The 20,089-nt window shown below is 34.2% G+C and overlaps 1 protein-coding gene across 2 annotated transcripts in view; it reads right to left on the bottom strand.

Annotated features, from left to right (window-relative positions):
- Nucleotides 1-19,062, bottom strand: part of LOC134747029 (leucine-rich repeat-containing protein 24-like) — an 86,077-nt gene extending 67,015 nt beyond the window's left edge. For both annotated transcript variants that reach the window (XM_063681584.1, XM_063681585.1), the window contains exon 1: nt 18,938-19,062. The gene's annotated coding sequence lies outside the window, so the exon portion shown is untranslated. The remainder of the gene's footprint in view (nt 1-18,937) is intronic.
- Between the last annotated feature and the right edge of the window lie 1,027 nt (nt 19,063-20,089).

The raw sequence follows: 20,089 nt of genomic DNA, 5'->3' as shown, positions 1-20,089 counted from the left end.
ATAACTAGTCCAATTAGACCAGCGGTGGAACAAAAATGGGTTTTGACAATATTAAAGTTTTTTCTTTTTCGATATGTCATTGTTAGCATGTTAAATAAGACTTTCGTAAAAAGTTAGAAATTTTTAGGGTGAGCGTTCGGATATATTGAAATATTTTAATTTCTGCTAATAACTTTGTAAATATAGAATTAAAGTTACAAAAACCTTTAACATATTCAATACCACTTTAATTTATACACAATATTCGGTTTTTAGAAATCTGGAACATGTGCTTTCTGGTGAACTTAAAAACATGAATTATTTTGTAAATAAATAATTAGAGTAGCTGATATTGCAAAATTACGATATTATGGATCAGCTTATTATACTTGTAAAAAATTAGAAATGTAGACAATGTGCTTCTCTAGATATTGATTTCTGGTTAAGCAGTATAGCCAATATTGAATTAAAGTTTGTAGAGTTAATATTAAACGGTCATGACAATGATCTTAGTTCCCACACAAAAGATTAGAAATATAAAATTTGTGCGTCACTAAATACTGATACGTATGCATTCCGTGCTTATATTTACGTTACATTTCAAACGCGCGGCATGTTCGCGCGCGCCGCGCTGTGCGCCGCCGAGGCAGCGATCAAACGGCATTGATATATAGGTAGATCAACGGTATATAGATCAACGGGCTAGCGGGTAACCTAGCTAGACGCGTGTAAAATAATATTTTACAAAATTCAAAAAAATGTTCTAAAAGCAATCTGTATTTTTAACAGGTTAAAATTAAGTATCTAAATAGTCATAAAAATAATAAACCAGAACATTTGGTCGTGTCGTGTCTTTAACCTTGCCAGGCGATCTAAAAAGTATGGCACTTACTTGCACGCAAAATTAAGTTTGTTTACTATACAAATTGTATGCATTACAAAGTTATCTTTGCACACAAAATTAAGTTTCTCTACTATACAAAGCGTATGCATCGCAGTTATTTTTGCACGCAAAATTATGTTTGTCTACTAAACAAAGTGTATGCATTACAAAGTTATTTTTGTAGTAAATTAAAGACCACTAGGTAGGATGTACAGTCAGCAATACTATTCGCTTAGCACCTTTGCATACAAACCTATACAGGGGTGGTATATTTTCTCTGCAGCTAACTTTACAATATGATTGTAACTATGAGGATGGTGTATATTTATGATGTATGAGGACATTTCTATTAAAAGTTATGTTAGATTTTGAAATTTTTATATTGAGTATATCTACTTATATAAAAATTTAAATTTTGGTTATGGAATTTTATATTATATAACATACAAAAAAACAACAATAAACAAAAAAATATATATAGGGCTGTATCTCCTAAACCGTCCGTCGCAGCGCAAAAATAAAAAAAATTTCGTTCCCCACTTTCAATATACAAAAAACACAAAAAATAAATAAATAAATATTATAGGACATTCTTACACAGATTGACAGTCCCACAGTAAGCTCAAGAAGGCTTGTGTTATGGGTACTCAGACAACGATATATATAATATACAAATACATAGAAAACACCCATGACTCAGGAACAAATATCTGTGTTCATCACACAAATAAATGCCCTTACCGGAATTCGAACCCAGGACCATCGGCTTCACAGGCAGGGTCACCCACTAGGCCAGACCGGTCGTACAATGAAACAAAACGAAAAAAAATCTTTACACGGCTGTATCTCCTAAACCGCGCGTCGTAGCACAAAAACAATCATCAAATTTTCGATCCACTTTAAGAAACCCTCAATTAATATTTAAAAAAAAACAAAAAAAAACGAAAAAATCTTTATAAGGCTGTATCTCCTGAACCGTGCGTCGTAGCGCAAAATAATAAAATTTTCGTTCAACTGCAGTGGACCCTTAATTAACATTAAAAAAAAAAGAAAAAAGGAAAAAAATCTTTAGAGGGCTGTATCTCCTAAACCGTGCGTTGTAGAGCAAAAATAATCTAGATTTCGTTCCCCTTTGAGAAACCTCTAATTAACATACAAAAAACACAATGAAAAACAAAGAAAAAATCTTTATAGGGTTGAATCTCCTAAATCGTGCGACGGAGCGCAAAAATAATCAAATTTTCGTTCCACTTTAAGAAACCCTTAATTAATATAGGTATAAAAAAACACAAAAAATCCGTATCCTAAACCGTGCGCCGTAGCGCAAAATAATAACATTTTCGTCCGCCTGCAGTGGACCCTTAATAAACATTTTTTAAAAAACAAAGAAAAAAAAAACAGAAAAAATATTTACAGGGCTGTATCTCCTAAACCGTTCGTTATAGCGCAAAAATAATCAAATTTTCGTTCCCCTATCAGAAGCCCCTAAGTAACATACAAAAAACACAATGAAAACATAAAAGAAAAAAACAAAGAAAACAATCTTTTTATAGGGCTGTATCTCCTAAACCGTGCGTCGGAGCGCAAAAAAAGTAAAATGTTCGTTCCCCTCTAACAAAGATAGATATAACTCCGTAATAGATGGATACAGTCTAAGGAAAAAACGTGCCTCGAAAATCACGAAAATTTGATTCTCGATTAGAGGGCGCCACTAGTTTTGGCTTACTCTCGTATAGATGGCGTTGACGGTTTCGTTTGTTATTTATAATTTTAACGCATATCAGTGAAAGAACATGGGTCAAAATCATATAAAAATAATTAATGCAAATAAAAAAATCATTTATCCATATTTAAATACATTTTAACGTATTTTTATAAATCTTCATTTTTAGTTTTAAAGTATGTCGATAGATGGCAGTGAATTTAAAGCGGTTACAAAATTTACTATGACAGTACCACTCTATCTTATTATATCCTCTTTGCCTCTAAGAAACCCTTTTTTAATATGAGAAAAAACAAAAAAAAAAACGAAAAAAATATTTACACGGCTGTAACTCCTAAACCGTGCGTCCATGCGCAAAAATAATCAAAATTTCATTCCACTTTAAGAAACCCTTAATTTATATTTAAAAAAAAAATCTTTATAAGGCTGTATCTTTTAAATATTAATAAGGGTTTCTTAAAGTGGAACGAAAATTTAATTATTTTTGCTCTTCGCTCCGACGCACGGTTTAGGAGATACAACCCTATAAACATTTTTTTCTTTGTTTGTTTTCTTTTTAGTTTTTCATTGTGTGTTTTGTATGTTACTTAGGGGCTTTTCAAATGGGAACGAAAATTAGATTATTTTTGCGCTACAACGCACGGTTTAGGAGATACAACCCTCAAGATTTTTTTTCCTTTTTTCTTTTTTTTAATGTTAATAAAGAGTTTTTATTTTTTGTTTTCTTCTTTGTTGTTCGATTATGTTTTTTGAATGTTACTTACGGGTTTCTCAAAGGGGAACGAAAATTAGATTAGTTTTGCGCTACAACGCACGGTTTACGAGATACAGCCCTGTAATAGGACATTTCGATGCTAGTGCGGAAAGTATGTCATTATTAGACATTTCCGCACGTGTATCGAACGACGTTTTTCAATACAGTTGCGAAAAAATAAGAAAAACAACAAGTAAGGAATTCGAAACTTTTATATTATTAATTCTGTGACATCATTGACATTGACATTATGAAGAGGTGTTTTTTTAGCTGGGTGTTATTATTATTGAACCCACTTCAATGAAAGATTTTTTTTTAAATGCATGTTCTATAAGACAATTGTACATATAAAACATTGTACTATTATTACCCAAATATCGTTAATTACGATTATTTGTGTATCGTACATTTATAAAAACAATATCGAATGTTGCCTTTGGAAATTTAAAGCAGAAATAAAAAACGCCTTTCCTTTGACAGGCGTTCCGTTCTATTGAGACAACTTATTAAGAACGGTTTTTCAATATTCAATATATAAAAAAATAGACGTGTTATAATGATGAAGAGGTAAGTAATAAAATATGAAATATGTATATTTTTCGTATTCTTACTTTAACAGTAGGTTTTTATGTTGATTACTGAGTGTTGAGTATTGAAATAATCGTTAATAACGATATTTAGGTAATAATAGTACAATGTTTTATATTTGTAAAACAATACAATGTGTATAATGTTGTATGAAGTGGGTTCAATAATAATAACAAAATCCATTCTAGTCGAATAAAAGCTATAAAAACACCTCTTCATAATGTCAATGTCAATAATTAGAGTTTTGAATGATTCACGGTGGTTTTGAAATATCGGGAGCTCACAAATAATACAAAAGGTAATCACGGTCTATATCCCGGTCAATATAAGTCTAATGTCAATAATGTCACAGAATGAATAATATAAAAGTTTCGAATTCCTTACTTGTTGTTTTTCTTATTTTTTCGCAACGGTATTAAAAAACGTCGTTCGATACACGTGCGGAAATGTCATTCTTCGAAAGTATGTAAAGTATGACATCTGCAGAGAAATAACCAATGTAACAGTATCGCAATATGCTGATGATTTCGTTTTATACACTGCGGCCAAGAACGTCAATGATGGTATAATTGAGATACAATCTGCTCTAAATATGATGAACCATCTATTAAAGGAAAAGGGGCTATCAATTTCAGGGTCTAAGAGCAAAATATGCGTTTTTGGCAAATATATAAAGGCCGAGGCAATAAACATTAGCGTAAACGATTCAGCCTTACAAGTAGTTGATAATGTTAAGTACTTGGGGTTGTGGCTTGATCGCGGACTGAGATGGAAGCGACATATAGATGAAATAACACAAAAATTGACTAAATTTATCAATATTCTTAAAGTTCTCACAGGACCCCGTTGGGGAGTACATCCCAAACACTTAAGACGATTATATATAGCTCTTATACGTAGTCGATTGGATTACAGTAGCTTCCTTTATGACACGAGCGCAAAATGTCACTTATACAAGTTAGACAAAGTTCAAAACCAATGTATGCGAGTGATTGGTGGATTTATAAAAAGTTCCCCTATACATGTAATGGAAAATGAATTGCTTATCCCCCCACTAAACATTCGTAGATATTATCTGGCTGGTAAATACTATTTAAAATCTAAATCCCTTTTGAATAATCCTACAATTAATTCCATTTGCAATTTATCTCAAATTCTCAGCTCTCGTCAGTATGGCATTAAAATACCTCTTTTAGTTTCGATTCACAATTGTCTAAAGGATGTCCTAATTCAGTCAAAAAAACAACTGGAAATGTTTACCTTAGATACTTGGATTAATAACATAAAATTGTCTGATGTCATTAAAATAAATTTAGAAACCGTAACGCAAGCGAAAAGACTATATAATAAAAACCAACTCAAAGCTAAATGCACACAATATTTAGATGAAACATATGGGTCGCATTACAAAATATTTACAGATGGTTCCAAGAATAAGGAAATATCGGGTGCTGCCTTTTATGACCCCCAATGCAAGGTATCGGCTAAGTTCAAAATGTCTGCCAATATCTCAATTATGCAGGTCGAACTAGTTTCTATTGCAGAAGCATTATCTTGGATTGAATCAGTGGATGGAAAAGAATTTGTAATACTGACAGATTCAAGGAGTGCCCTTCAGCACCTGGCTCGATGCACCTCGAACTATCGAGGAGCACCGATAGCCTATTCTATACTAAAAACAGTTCGCACATTAAAACAATACGATAAATCGATTACCCTACAATGGATACCGTCCCATATAGGTCTTACAGGTAATGAGGTGGCAGATATTTTAGCAAATGAGGCGGTTAGCGACGGAATCCCGTTTAGTATAGTACCTACATTTATGGATTCAATTCACCTAGTCAAAAAACAATGTAGGCAAATGTGGAGTGAATACTTTGATTGTAGATCGCTAGATAAGGCGATATGGTATAAAACGATCCAGCCACAACTTCTAAGGAATCCATGGTTTGAGGACTCGTCCATGGGTCGACGCGAACTAGTATTAGCATTTAGACTACGTTCCGGACACATCCCATTAAATAAATTTGCATATCTAATGAAAAAGGTGCCGTCGCCAAACTGTGACGAATGTGACATTTTGGAGGATGCATACCATGTCATCATGGAGTGTGTCCGAAACGAAAGTGAGAGAAAGGATATGAACGTAACCTTATTTGAAGTTGGGGGTTGCAACCAAATTTTGGGGCACCCACTATCTGAGGATGCAAAATGTTTATACAAACTTGTTGCGCTTGGACTAAATAGAAGATAGTCACATTTTTGTATACGCACAGAGCGACATCGTCACAAAAGTGACAAAGCTCTTTAAACAAGGATAAAAAAAAAAAAATGACATACTTTCCGCACTAGCATCGAAATGTACTATTTCTGTTTTTTTTTTCTTTTTTTTTTAATGTTAACTAAGGGTCCACTGCAATGGAACGAAAATTTTATTATTTTGCGCTACGATGCACGGTTTAGGAGATACAGCCTTATAAAGATTTTCTGTGTTTTTTTAATATATTACTTAAGGGTTTCTTAGTGGAACGAAAATTTGATTATTTTTGCGCTCTGTCTCACGGTTTAGGAGATACAACCCTATAAAGATTTTTTCTTTGTTTTTATTTTTAGTTTTTCATTGTGTTTTCTGTATGTTACTTAGGGGTTTCTCAAAGGGGAACGAAAATTAGATTATTTTTGCGCTACAACGCACGGTTTAGGAGATACAGCCCTCTAAAAAAAAATTTTATGTTTTTTTTTTCTTTTCTTTTTAAATGTTAATTAAGTTGAACGAAAATTTTATTATTTTACTCTACGACCCACGGTTCAGAGATACAGCCTTATAAAGATTTTTTTGGTATTTTTGTTTGTTTTTTTTTTTTTTTTTTTAATATTACGACGCTCGGCTTAGGAGATACAGCCGTGTAGAGTTTGTTTTTCTTATTGTGTTTCATTGTGTTTTTTGTATATTAAAAGTGTTTTTAAAGGGGAACGAAAATTTTATTATTTTTGCGCTACGACGGACGGGTTAGGAGATACAGCCCTATATTTCTTTTTTTGTATATTTATATAATATAAAATTCAATAACCAAACTTCAACTTTATATATAAGTAGATATATTTAATATAAAAATTTCAAAATCTAACATAATTTAATAATAGCGTCGTAGCGTAAAATAATAAAATTTTCGTTCAACTTAATTACGAGTAACATTTAAAAAGAAAAGAAAAAAAAAAGAAATTTTTTTTTAGAGGGCTGTATCTCCTAAACCGTGCGACGGAGCGCAAAATAATCAAATTTTCGTTTCACTAAGAAACCCTTAATTAATATATTAAAAAAAAACACAAAAACCTTTATAATTCTGTATCTCCTAAACCGTGTGCCGTAGCGCAAAATAATAAACATTTTCGTTCGCCTGCAGTGGACCCTTAATAAACATTAAAAAAAAAACAAATAGAAAAAAAAACAGAAAAAAATATTTACAGGGCTGTATCTCCTAAACCGTGCGTTGTAGCGCAAAAATAATCAAATTTTCGTTCCCTTAACAGAAGCCCTTAAGTAACATACAAAAAACACAATAAATAACATACATCATAAATATACACCATCGTCATAGTTACAATCACATTGTACAGTCAGCTGGAGAGAAAAGATACCACCCCTGTAAAGAAGTTTGTATGCAACGGTGCTAAGCGAATAGTATTGCTGACTGTACATCCTACCTAGTAGTCTTTAATTTACTGTACTACAAAAATAACTTTGTAATGCATACAATTACTATAGTAGACAAACTTAATTTTACGTACGAGTAAGTGCCATACGTTACTTTTTAGATCTTCTGGCAAGGTCAAAGACCCGACCAAATGTTCAGGCTTATTTTTTTCTGACTATTTAGATACTTAACTTCAACCTGTAAAAACTACAGATTGCCTCACGAACTTTTTTGGAGCCCTAAAAAATATTAAAAAATATAAGGGTTGATTTAGCCCCGCTACCCTGCAGCCAGACCTCCAGTGCTCGAGAGGCAGTAGGCAGTGGAAAGCCTAGAATCACATACCTGAGCCAAGTAAAAGAGAATGCATCGTACGAGCAAATCAAAAGACTGGCTCAGGAAAGAAAGGACTGGCAATTACTCCACCGACAAGAGCAAAGCTCTTAAGTGATGATGATGATGAGGAGAAGTATCAGGCAAATTTTCAGCTTGCCTCAAGGACCTACTCCAAAATGTCTACCAGCTCTCGGACCACTAAGTAACTAAAAATAATCAGTCCACATAACAAACATTTTGTACTCATTTTGAAGTCATAATTACATTAATTTCACGTAATATCGGCATCTAATTTATGTACACGGTAAACAAACTAATGAATGACAAGAAAAGTCAAGCCGCGCTTACGAAGCTGAGCGGGGGGTGGGGCGACCGGGCGAGGTACCTATAGGTATAGATAGATACGAATGCTACGATAGGCTCCCGCGTGCCGCGCCGGCACCTTGACGGACCAGCGCGGCGTATGTATGAATTTCGCGCCTTTTTAAATAGATTTGGCTATAACAATGGAAGCTACACACAGAAATTTCTTACTTTTCATAATATGGTTGCATATATTATTTTATAGTATGAAACTTATCTTTATAGACTTTAATTCAATATTGGACCTTACAGGACAAAAAACGCATATTAAAATTTAAGCAGCAATCCTATTTTTCTAATTTTTCGGCTTTGTCTATTAACTTAAGAATTTAGAGATATTATTGTGGATTTTTAAAACTTTAATTCAATATCGACAAAATAATAAGCTCATTTTAGTTTGACAAAGAAGCACGTTAATTTTTTTTCTAAAAATGTAACAGTTTAAAGAGTCATACATAATTTAAACAATGAAGCTTAAACTTTGCACTTTAATTCAATATTCAAAAAGCATCAATCAAAATATATAAATACCTAATTTATACCTAACGCTCGTTCTAACTTTTCGTCTTAAATTACAAATATGCTTAAAAACATGTCCCCTGCCATATAAGCATCACTTTTCCTTCTTTAGAATTATCATAACTTTAAGGTCAAAAATATGGTCCCACTATCGGTCTAAATAGACCCCTTATTATTCTGTAATTCTAATTTATATAAATTCTTTACACACTGAATTCGCCATTAAAAATTATTACTGGCGAATTCAGTCAAATTAAAACACCTAAAGTTGGACCAAGAAAAGTCAACGATTTTGATAGGCCTCGCAGTGCAAGTGTTATTTCAAACGTCAAACTTCTATGAATTTATGACGTATAAATGACACTTGCACTGCGTAAGCTATCAAAATCATTGCAGACTCTTCTTGGTCTAACTCTATTAATGTTCTCTCATTATAAAAGCGAAACACACAAAATACTAAAACAATAACGCGTAAAAACTTCTCCATGTTTCCCATTTTAACAACTTTGAGGGTACATTTTTATTAAATAACCGTACTTTTAGGTGGAAAAAACCGAAGGCCTCCCAAGGGAGAGATTCGCACGGAATAAAAAGGGCCGATGAACAGATAGGAGCCGATATTATGAGGGTCGGGGTCTCAGGGTCTGGGTCCAAAACATACTGTTTTGATACTTGAGTTAATAATCCATAATTAATATTATAAATACGAAAGTATGTCTGTCTGTCTGTGTGTTACCTCTTCGCGCTTAAACCGCTAAACCGATTTAGTTGAAATTTGGCATAGAGATAGTTTTAGTCCCGGGGAAGGACATAGGATAGTTTTTATGTCGGAAATCATCCCTAAAGAGAGTGAAAAGGGGGGTGAAATTAGAAGATTTAATGAATTGTCTGATAATTGATGTCAAGCAATTAAGCTTATGCTCAAATTAAATGATTGCTCAAATTTAATTATTACACTTTATCCAGGCGTTAAACTTACTCTAGCTGCTGTTACTGATAGCACGCAGACGCAGTCGCGGGAAAAAGCTAGTGAGACTATACAAAGTTACAGTCCAATTGCTACAGCATTGCAGCGTAGCATTGCTTCTGAAAGAAATTGACAAAGGCCGCAGTGCTGTCATTTCTCACCTTATCATCTGTAAAATGCAGAAATTCAGATTCGGTGCGGAATTGCACCTATAGTAAATTGAGTAATCCTTTCGCACACTGAAAATGAAACTTTATGTCAATGACACAAGGACTGCAATGCTTTGCTCAAATTGCTGCTTTAATAATGCCCCAATCGCGACATCGCTGGAACTCATATATTATTCATATTAGGTAAAGGAGCGTCAATGATTAAGTCATGTAGGTAATATTCACTAAGAAACAATATTTCGGTGGTACAGCTAGTAGAAGGTTTATAATTTTTCAAAGTTATTACACATCCCCGCATAATTATTTTAAGATATATAACCATGTATATGTGGGATTATGTTAGGCCTCTGAATAAAATTAAAAAAACAATTTAAGAAAGGAAAACTAATTTTATAGAATATTTCAACACGCACGTTCGCTCCATCACGATTCAAATCATTCTCCCCGTCCTTTTCGCACCTCTTGTCATCATTCTCTCTCCCTTACGTTCCGTTTCACGCTATCCTCTTACGTTCCATTCCTACATATACATTTAAAAATTTCTCTAATAACATTTTAGGAATCTGCCGCTTTTAAAATAAAGCTTTCTTACACGGGCTCCTGATATTGAAACCTTAAAATTTCCAAATAGTAAACTAATTTATGCTAGCAAAAGAAAAGTAAGTAAGAACAATTTTTAGGTAATTTTACTTTGGGTGAAAGCAACAATCATTACTCTTTCTGTAGTACCTTTTTATAATAACATAATCACAGATGGTATATTCGAATTTTTTTAATATGATACCAGGCCCCGTAGACAACATGCCAATCGCTAACGATACGTAGCGAACGAAACGCAACTGTCACTGTCACACTAATATGGAAGAGTGGTAGAGAGACACAAAGCGATTCGATGGCGAAGCGTAAGCGATCGTCGCCTTGGCTAGGCCGCCTGTTTGAATTTAAGCGCAGTGCGTCAGTTTTGTAATGGATTATAGTTGATCTCATCTGTCATCTGTTTAAACTGTTTGATTTTATTTCATAGCATTTTCACACCTTCCGATTCGATATCGAATATCGGAGTATTTATTGATTCATTTAAGAAATCTGCATGGCAAAAAAACACACCCGATATAGGATTGGCACTTCCGATAATTTCAGACATGTTGAAACCCCTGTCAGCTGATATTTTTTGTTAGTGCGCGTTTATAGCGCAAATAGTATGGAAGGTAGAGGTAAGGAAATGAATCTTCATGTATCAAAAAGTGACCGTAAAAAACAGTAAATAGGCGGCGCCACCATACACTGAAGTACCTAGATCATACACCTAGTATTTTATATAGATGTGAACATACGCAATGCGACAAAATTAAAAACACATTTTAACATTCCTGACAACATACCAGAAACAACCTACGTAATTTGGTCGTGTTATTTGCTGCCGCTCCCCTATTTCATCTCTACATTATTATACCTCTATGGTTCATGTCATAGAGTCTCTATATATTACAATACTCCTTGGTCTCAGAGCCTACCTAGCGCCACCGGAGAGATTAGGAACTATTATTTACAGCTGAAAGCTGGTCACTTTTGCAACTAGTGTAGATGGTGGTCTTTTCCATAGTTCGAAATGTCAAATGTCACTTGTCACTTCAATGACTGACAGCTGTTCTTTAGTCTTTTGGACCTCCATCAACAGAGGCGCCAACTGGTGAGCAAAAAACGATAGCCCTCATTCTGCCATAAGAGATTGTCATCCTTTCTATACCATCCATAACAAATAGGGTGCGTGACCGCTGAAGTAGGCATCCGATATCGGCTCGTACAATGTGAAAACGCTCCCAAGGTCCACCCTGTATTATGCAGCGTGTATATGAGCAACGTCGACGCACATACCCCATTGTTTGGATAACCAGGAAGTTTTCAAAATAACGCGTATTTTTTTCGTTTCGACTTGCAAATCATTTTACGCTAAAGCGACTCTGCGTAGCTTTATATCCCCGTAAAATTGGCACAATACTCACAATTTATTCACCAAATAACCCATTTAAGCGCCATTGCAAAAAACAATAAAGATAATCCCATTAATTACCATAAATTCTCAACTGTCGCGTCGCTTCAATCGAAATTCATCCTTAAAAGGTTACAGTGAAAGTCCAATTTCCTAGTTGGTGATTCTTTGGAATTATTTGTATTGCAAAACGCCGGCTAATAGTCCCGGTCCTCACTTTATTCTTAAAGCGGACGAGTCGGTCTTCCGAGCAATCCAGTGTATCACATATATCAGTGACTAAGGTGCGCAAAAATAACTAAACATTCACTAAAATTCCTTGACAGTAAGGTGTCTTTAGCTTGTTGGTCAGTTCGTTTTATTATAATGTACTAGCTTTTGCCCGCGACTTCATCTGCGTGGACTTAGTAACCCCAGCTAAAGTAAGAATAGCGCCTGGAGAAAGTCTTATAGCAATTATTCAATTTGAGCATATTATGCACACAAATTAGCAGACACTTCATTAATTATCTCAATTCCACCCCGCTTTTTACTTTCTTAAGGGATGATTTTCGGGATAAAAACTATCCTATGTTCTTCTAAGGGACTCAACCTAACTCTATGCCAAATTTCATCTAAATCGATTCAGCGGTTTAAGCATGAAGAGGGAACACACAGACAGACAGACAGACAGACTTTCGCATTTATAATATTAGTATGGACTAGTATGGATAACACAAATATTTACATTTACAATGACCTTTACATTCGGAACTAATATGCGTATTGGGCAATTTGAGTTTTTTTATAAGTGTACCTACCGTATCCAAGGTTGCAACACTACCTACAAATACTTACAAGGCCTACATTTCCTTTAAGGTTGGATGGTAAGGTAATAGACGATTTTGTTAAAACCTGCGTAAATTCTTGGATAAATGTACGTTGGCTAAAGGGCTTACACTATGCTAAATTTAGTGACTAACAAGAGGGACGCCGCTATACGTGAGACGCGATAAGAGATACATTCTATCGTTTCTCAAGTATAGCGGCGTCCCTCTTGTTAGTCACTAAATTTAGCAAAGTGTAATAAGCCCTTAAAGTCAACCCCACGCTGCTTTTAAATGCAACCTAGAAGGCGCTAAGATGAAAAGGTGGAGCCAAAATAGTCTGTACAGAAATCTAGGGCACATTATGAGCGTAAATAGCACTTCCATACTTTTTATTGTTAGAAAATTTACTTACATTGCTATAACCTCGTAAGTCCCGGCTTACTTGTAAAAGTACAAATTAAATTCGAGTTTTGAAAACGGAAAAAAATATTTTTTACAATACCAGAAGGCATCATGCTACATTTGTTCTTGTAACAAATTTTGCTTTCTCCTAACATTTTTTTCTGTTTAGCCAACCATTTTATTTGAAGCGATTACAATTCGTTCGGGCAATGTTGTTGTTAATATAATAGTTAATAGTTGTGTTTACTATCTGTAGAGTTGTAGGGTCTACCGAATTCTCGTTACACCAACCAGATTTTTTTTCGGTGAACTCTTAAAGAAATAAAAGATAGTTCCAAATTCAAAGGCGCAAAAATTGGCTTAGATCCCAACGACTCGTCTCGAGTAAGGAACTGTAACATCTGAAGGGATGTCGTATAAAGGGTTTATAGAGCAGATAGGACGGTAATGTTAGACTATTGATTGCGCTAGTGCAGCCGGCCGGAAAGTGGAAGTTTGTTAAGCTTTGCCGGGCTATGTGAAGTGGAATCTGTTATATCGGTGTGTTTTCCTTTTGTTTTTTTTTTAACTCCGTTCACTTCAAGGGTGCATTCCTGGGCTTATATGAAGTTGATTTCTCAAAGATTAGAAATGATAAAAAAAAATTAAACTATTATTTAACTTTACTAACTTAGCGGTTTCACTCACGTATTTTTAGCCACTCGCTCGATAATGAGTGAAACCGCTAAGTTAGTTAAGTTAATATGTCTCACGATAGTTTAAATTCGAGTATTATTTAATATACATTATTTGTGTTCTCTTAACACAAATATTCCATAATATTTAAACAGAGACACCAGATCAGACATTGTAATTTAATTAAGATACTTACTGAATAAATTTTTTTTTAGATTGTTGGTTAAAGTTGCAAATTCCTTATTTCGATTGTATTTCGCTTTCTGTGTATTTTTTTTTGTACTGTGTACTTTTCGGTGCACAGTAAATAATATTTACTTACTTACTTATTTCCCCCAAAGGAGTTAAGAACTTTGCAACTTTATAAATATTGCTGCCTAAAGTTGCAAATTCTTATGTCATTCAAATGGAGTTACGACTACGAGGCTTGCGGTTTTAGCCGACAATAGTTATTTACGATACAAGTGCGGAAAAGAGAAAATTCGAAACGAGTGGCGATTAATTCAAACACGACCGCCGGGAGTGTTTTAAATCGACACGAGTTGCGAATTACCTTTTCGCACGTGTATCGTACAACGTTTTACAGTACATATGGCCCTTTAAACTTTCGACATATGGACGAAAAGTGCTCTTTACGCACTAGTGCGAGAAAGTAGCACCATATGTACTGTAAAATAATTTTCGCCAAATTGCATGACCGTTTGTTGGCGAACCTAACAGTTGTTAGACAAATTACAGGCTATAAACTATGTAGATAGGTAATCGTTTTTTTTTCTTCTCTATATAAATAATGAGAATATTCTATCGTTACAAAGAGATAAAAGAACATGTTTTGCAAACAAAGAGAAGTAATTTAGGTAACAAATGAAAAATAGTTCAAAGTTCTTGACGGCCTCAACGCGTCCTTTGTGATCTTAACTACTCTGTAAGCCCGCTGTCCTAATTGTAGTACAAATGTAGTTGCTAGACAAGTTACAGGCTATAACTAAGTAGATAGGTAATAGTTTTTTTTGAGTTACCATCTAAATAATGAGAATATTCTATCGTTACAAAGAGATAAAAGAACATGTTTTGCAAACAAAGAGAAGTAATTTAGGTAACAATGAAAAATAGTTCAAAGTTCTTGACGGCCTCAACGCGTCCTTTGTGATCTTAACTACTCTGTAAGCCCGCTGTCCTAATTGTAGTACAAATGTAGTTGCTAGACAAGTTACAGGCTATAACTAAGTAGATAGGTAATCGTTTTTTTTTTGAGTTACCATCTAAATAATGAGAATATTCTATCGTTACAAAGAGATAAAAGAACATGTTTTGCAAACAAAGAGAAGTAATTTAGGTAACAATGAAAAATAGTTCAAAGTTCTTGACGGCCTCAACGCGTCCTTTGTGATCTTAACTACTCTGTAAGCCCGCTGTCCTAATTATAGTACAAATGTTAAGCCAAATAACTGCTGTTTTTACCCGCTGCTCGTCGTAAGCCGGCTTATTTTTTTTTTGCTAATTTTATCCTCTAGTAAGTATACCTACAATAGAGGTTTTATTTTCATGTACATTTCTAACTGAACATACAGTTTTTAATATATATTTTCAGAAACGTACAATTTAATGGCGTGTTTGTAAGTTGCCGTCCACCAGACGATATCGGCCTGTCAGTTGTTCGGAACTGTAAATTTCTTGTTCTAACTGACAGGCCGATATCGTCCGACGGACTGATAGTGGGCCCCTTTAGTTTGTCATTTGTGTGTTATTATGCGGTTCTGACACGATCACAAAATAATAATCTAACACCGAGTGACACCAACTATCACTCCAGTCAAAATTCCTAGGTACGTAATAATTTTTATTATTTACTACGAAAACGACATCGGATTTTGGGTTATCTATTTAGTCACAACTGGAAATTAAAATCCAATGTTCTTACTAATTCATTCTTAGCTTTTCTATCTATGTAATACACAGATACGTAGTATGATGACCAAGTTTCTTGAGCCGATTTGTTTTTAAATCTATTGAAACTAAACAACTGGTAAATGCTTATATCCTTCAATGTTCTTTCTCAAGCACACTAAAACTCATCACATTTTGCCAAAAAGTACACTTAGCTTAGTAGCAATCGAAATAAATAATAAATGAGGAAGACTCCATAGCGGCGGCCATTCAGCAAATTGAGACGAAGGGGGAAAGCAGATGGATAAAGCCTGTACTGCTTAAATTAAATACGTGTCCCGGGACCTGATTTGTATTGCATGTGTACGGAAAAATGACACGTAAGTATAATACGTGTATACCTATATGATGCATGTTAAAAATGGGGCGTGAAAATACTGTCAGTTTAACAGTACATAGTATCAACGCAGCTGGCCAACTTTATTGTCACGCGTGCAATAGAACATTTAAGAATAAGTTCGGCCTGGCCAGCCACATTAGGGCTCACGCTAGACAACGTCCATAATGTTTATTTGGGGTCGCCGTCATCGAAAACGATGAGGAGGACTATATATATACATAGTATACACGACGATTTATGTTACAGATTAAATGTTCTATCAAGCAAACTTTTTTACAGTACATATGGTGCTACTTTCTCGCACTAGTGCGCAAAAGAGTACTTTTCGTGCATATGTCGAAAGTTAAAGGGCCATATGTACTGTAAAACGTTGTACGATACACGTGCGAATAGGTCATTCGCAAATCGTGTCGATTAAAAACACTCCCTGCGGTCGTGTTTTAATTTATCGCCACTCGTTTCGAATTTCCTCTTTTCGGCACTTGTATCGTAAATAACTATTACCTTCCTACATGTGGTATATACGTAAGTACATAATGAATAATCAAAGAATTGAATGTCGCTAAGGGACCTCATACTATTGTGTTGTGACTGTGACAAGGAACGAAATGGTACTGAAATGTAATTCCTTAGTCGTACTAATACTAAAATGAACCAGTACATAAGTATATTATGTAGGTACTTATATACTTACGAGTAAGTACCTGTATAGGGGCAGTGGCCAAGATGAAAATGTCCGAATTTTATTCCCTACCTACAATTGTACACAGAACGCCTGTTTTTCAAAAGCTCAGGCTAAAAACAGCCTTATTTAAACATAAAACGACACAGGTAAGAACGTCTGCATACAATACACTGAAATATAGTATAACCGCTAAATTAAAAAAGTTTTGATACTAATTACTAACACAAACATTGAGACTTGCAAACTATGTACCTGTTACAGAATCGGTTTTAGCATATTGAGCAAAATTATTTATTATTAAAGAGTTAATTTTAAATTACTCAATGAGCTTGGCTAATTATTTTTTCTGTTTAACGGTGCTGAATGTTAAACTGCGGTAAATATTACTGTTTTTAGAAAAAAACCGGACAAGTGCGAGTCGAACTCACCCACCGAGGGTTCCGTACTTTTTAGTATTTGTTGTTATAGCGGCAACAGGAATACATCATCTGTGAAAATTTCAACTGTCTAGATAGCCAGAGAGCAGTTCATGAGATATAGCCTGGTGACAGACAGACGGACAGCGGAGTCTTAGTAATAGGGTCCCGTTTAACCTTTGGGTACGGAACCCTAAAAAACATAATTGAGATGGAAGAGGAAAACAGATGGATAAATCTTGCACGGCTTAAATTAGCTAAAATTAAATACATGTTACAAGCTCTGATTTATGAAGCTTGTTTGTGTATGAGTACAGAAAAGCGAACAAAAAGGGAAAAGTACTAAATCACCTCTGTATGCTTATTAGAAAATGAAATTATGGAAGTAAAGGAACCCATCGTTTATCATTATGGCTTTACATCTCTAAAAAAAAAATTTAATTTCCGTTCTTGACTTACCTCTTATATAAGTAACATAAACGATTTTAAAATAATATTATTATGTTTCTTAATTTATTGAATGCAGCGTTACTTTGTAAGAAATTACGATACGAATGTCCTTTATTGCTCTCCAAAAGAAACATGAGACTTAAATTAGACATATAAATTACTACTAAGTAAACAACAGGCGGTCTTATCGCTAAAGAGCGATCTCTTCCAGACAACTTATAAAATTACTGCAATAATATGGTTCTGCTATTCTGAAAAACATTAGGTGCTAGTCAGTTAGTGTCAACCCCAAGTCGTTCAAATTTGTGTCAAAAGATTAAATTGTCCATTGGAGGCTGGCAAAGCGCCTCATAGAGGCTTCTGGTGACCAGCGGGCTGGCTAATATTTTGCCCAGCGGATTAGCATTGCTATCCAGCGGGGCAATACGGCCAGCCTTCTGGGCACCCTACCGAGACAATTCGACTTAGGTCAATTTTTTTATTTATAAGTTTTTTTAATTTTTAAGTGTTTGTGTTAATAAATAAATTTGTCACGTTGCAATAAAGATTAATATTATTAATCCTCAATATCTCTACCATCTCTTAACACAGATAATTTTAAACTTATTTATAGATTTGTTTGTTAACTGTACGTAAGGTGTAAGTAAGTGCTCATTTAATTAATTAGATTTTTTCGCTTCACCAATTTTACGTCGACGTAATCCTCAAATATACTGGAGAGAACGCAGCATTTCGATTTGCAACAAAGTTTATTTAAAAACAAAAATATCTTAATTCGTTACTTGTTTGCTTGTGGTTCATTGATACCTATTTTCTTAAAATGAATTACATTTTAGATATATTATCTACGATATCATCTACCTAAATAAAAATATATATATTTTTTTATTTAGTTTTAGTATCTTTGTATTTTTTTTTCTTTTATGTGCATACGTTTTTTGTTTCAGATTTTAAGTTTTGACATGTATTTTTAATCTAATAAAAATATATCATTATTAGCCTAACCTAATAAACACGAATGTAGAATGAAAAATCAATTGAAAAATAAAGGTTAACTATATTACATAAATTTGCACAAAACTAATAAAATAAATTAACCGTTATTTTTGTACTAATTTCAATATTTTCCATATTTAAGTTTCAAAGTAAAACCATTTTGCCGCCAACATTAAAAATAAACAACATTTCAAACACGTCAATTCCGAGTAACAACAGCCAGTCGTAAAAAAAAACAATAACTCACCATAGAACATGGAACAATTCCTAGTACAGTATATCCAACATATTCACAGTTTCAACATTTCAACACAGCACTGAACACGTGGAGGGGAGAACGGGAGCGACACGATCGCGCGCCGCGGCAATCGGACAGCGTATGAAACAGACTCGAGCCCCGCTCCCCTCGCGACATAAAAATATTTTATGTACGTGCGTTCGACAGTAATGTCGTTAATATATAATATATTTTATTCTTGAAGTTACCTACCTGTTGAAAATGTTACATGTTAGCTTAAAAGTTAAAATGGGAAGGGAATTTAAATTGTGCTATCAAAAGCTACATACAAAGTGAAAAAATATTAAAAAAAAATGTAGGTAAGGTATTGTTTTCAACTGTGAGGAGATAGACCCTCGAACTTTAGTTGTTTGCAAGAGTTATCTGCTAAAAAATCTGCAGTCAACCTAAGTTTTAGTAACTTAAAATTAGCGTTAAATAGTTTGAAATAAAACATAAAAGAAACAAATAATATTAAGAAGTTATTGCAATTATTTTTTCTTTATGGTTATTATCTATTATACCCATTCATCAGTTATTTAATTCAAGAAATATACTACCAACTGAATTTTGCGTGTTTCACTATTAAGTTAGATAAGGCTTTAAATTTTAATAATGTTAACCAACTAGGTATTCACTTCACACGAATCCTCTTATAGAAATTGTAGTTAATTGATACTTTCAGTAGAAAGCAAAAGTGGCTTTTGCTTAACACATTACCGGCTTAGGCGTAAAAATCATTTGAGAAGATGCAGACTATATCTGTCTTTTAAGGACATAATGACAGGGACGCAAATACTCATGTCTGCTTGTCGGATCGTGTGTCGATCAGAAATAAACAATGCGTTTAATACATTATGAGTTTTGACGGACGGAACAGTACAATTTTAACAGTGTAGTAGCGTAGTACCTATTGTTTATTAAGATGGATGTTGTTGAGTACATTGATGCCTACGGCGGTAGCATGGTCGCGTTTTTATCGCATGTCAACATGTATGCGAAAGTGACTCATGACACGACAGGCGATGAAAACTCGACCATGATACCGCCGCTTCAACTCGCACTTGTTAACAGACATAATTGTCATCATCTTCCTCGCGTTATCCCGGCATTTTGCCACGG

This window comes from Cydia strobilella, chromosome 14, assembly GCF_947568885.1.
Source record: "Cydia strobilella chromosome 14, ilCydStro3.1, whole genome shotgun sequence".
Classification (NCBI taxonomy): domain Eukaryota; kingdom Metazoa; phylum Arthropoda; class Insecta; order Lepidoptera; family Tortricidae; genus Cydia; species Cydia strobilella.
The sequence above is the reverse complement of the archived record's forward strand: the minus strand, read 5'-3'. Positions and strand labels throughout refer to the sequence as shown.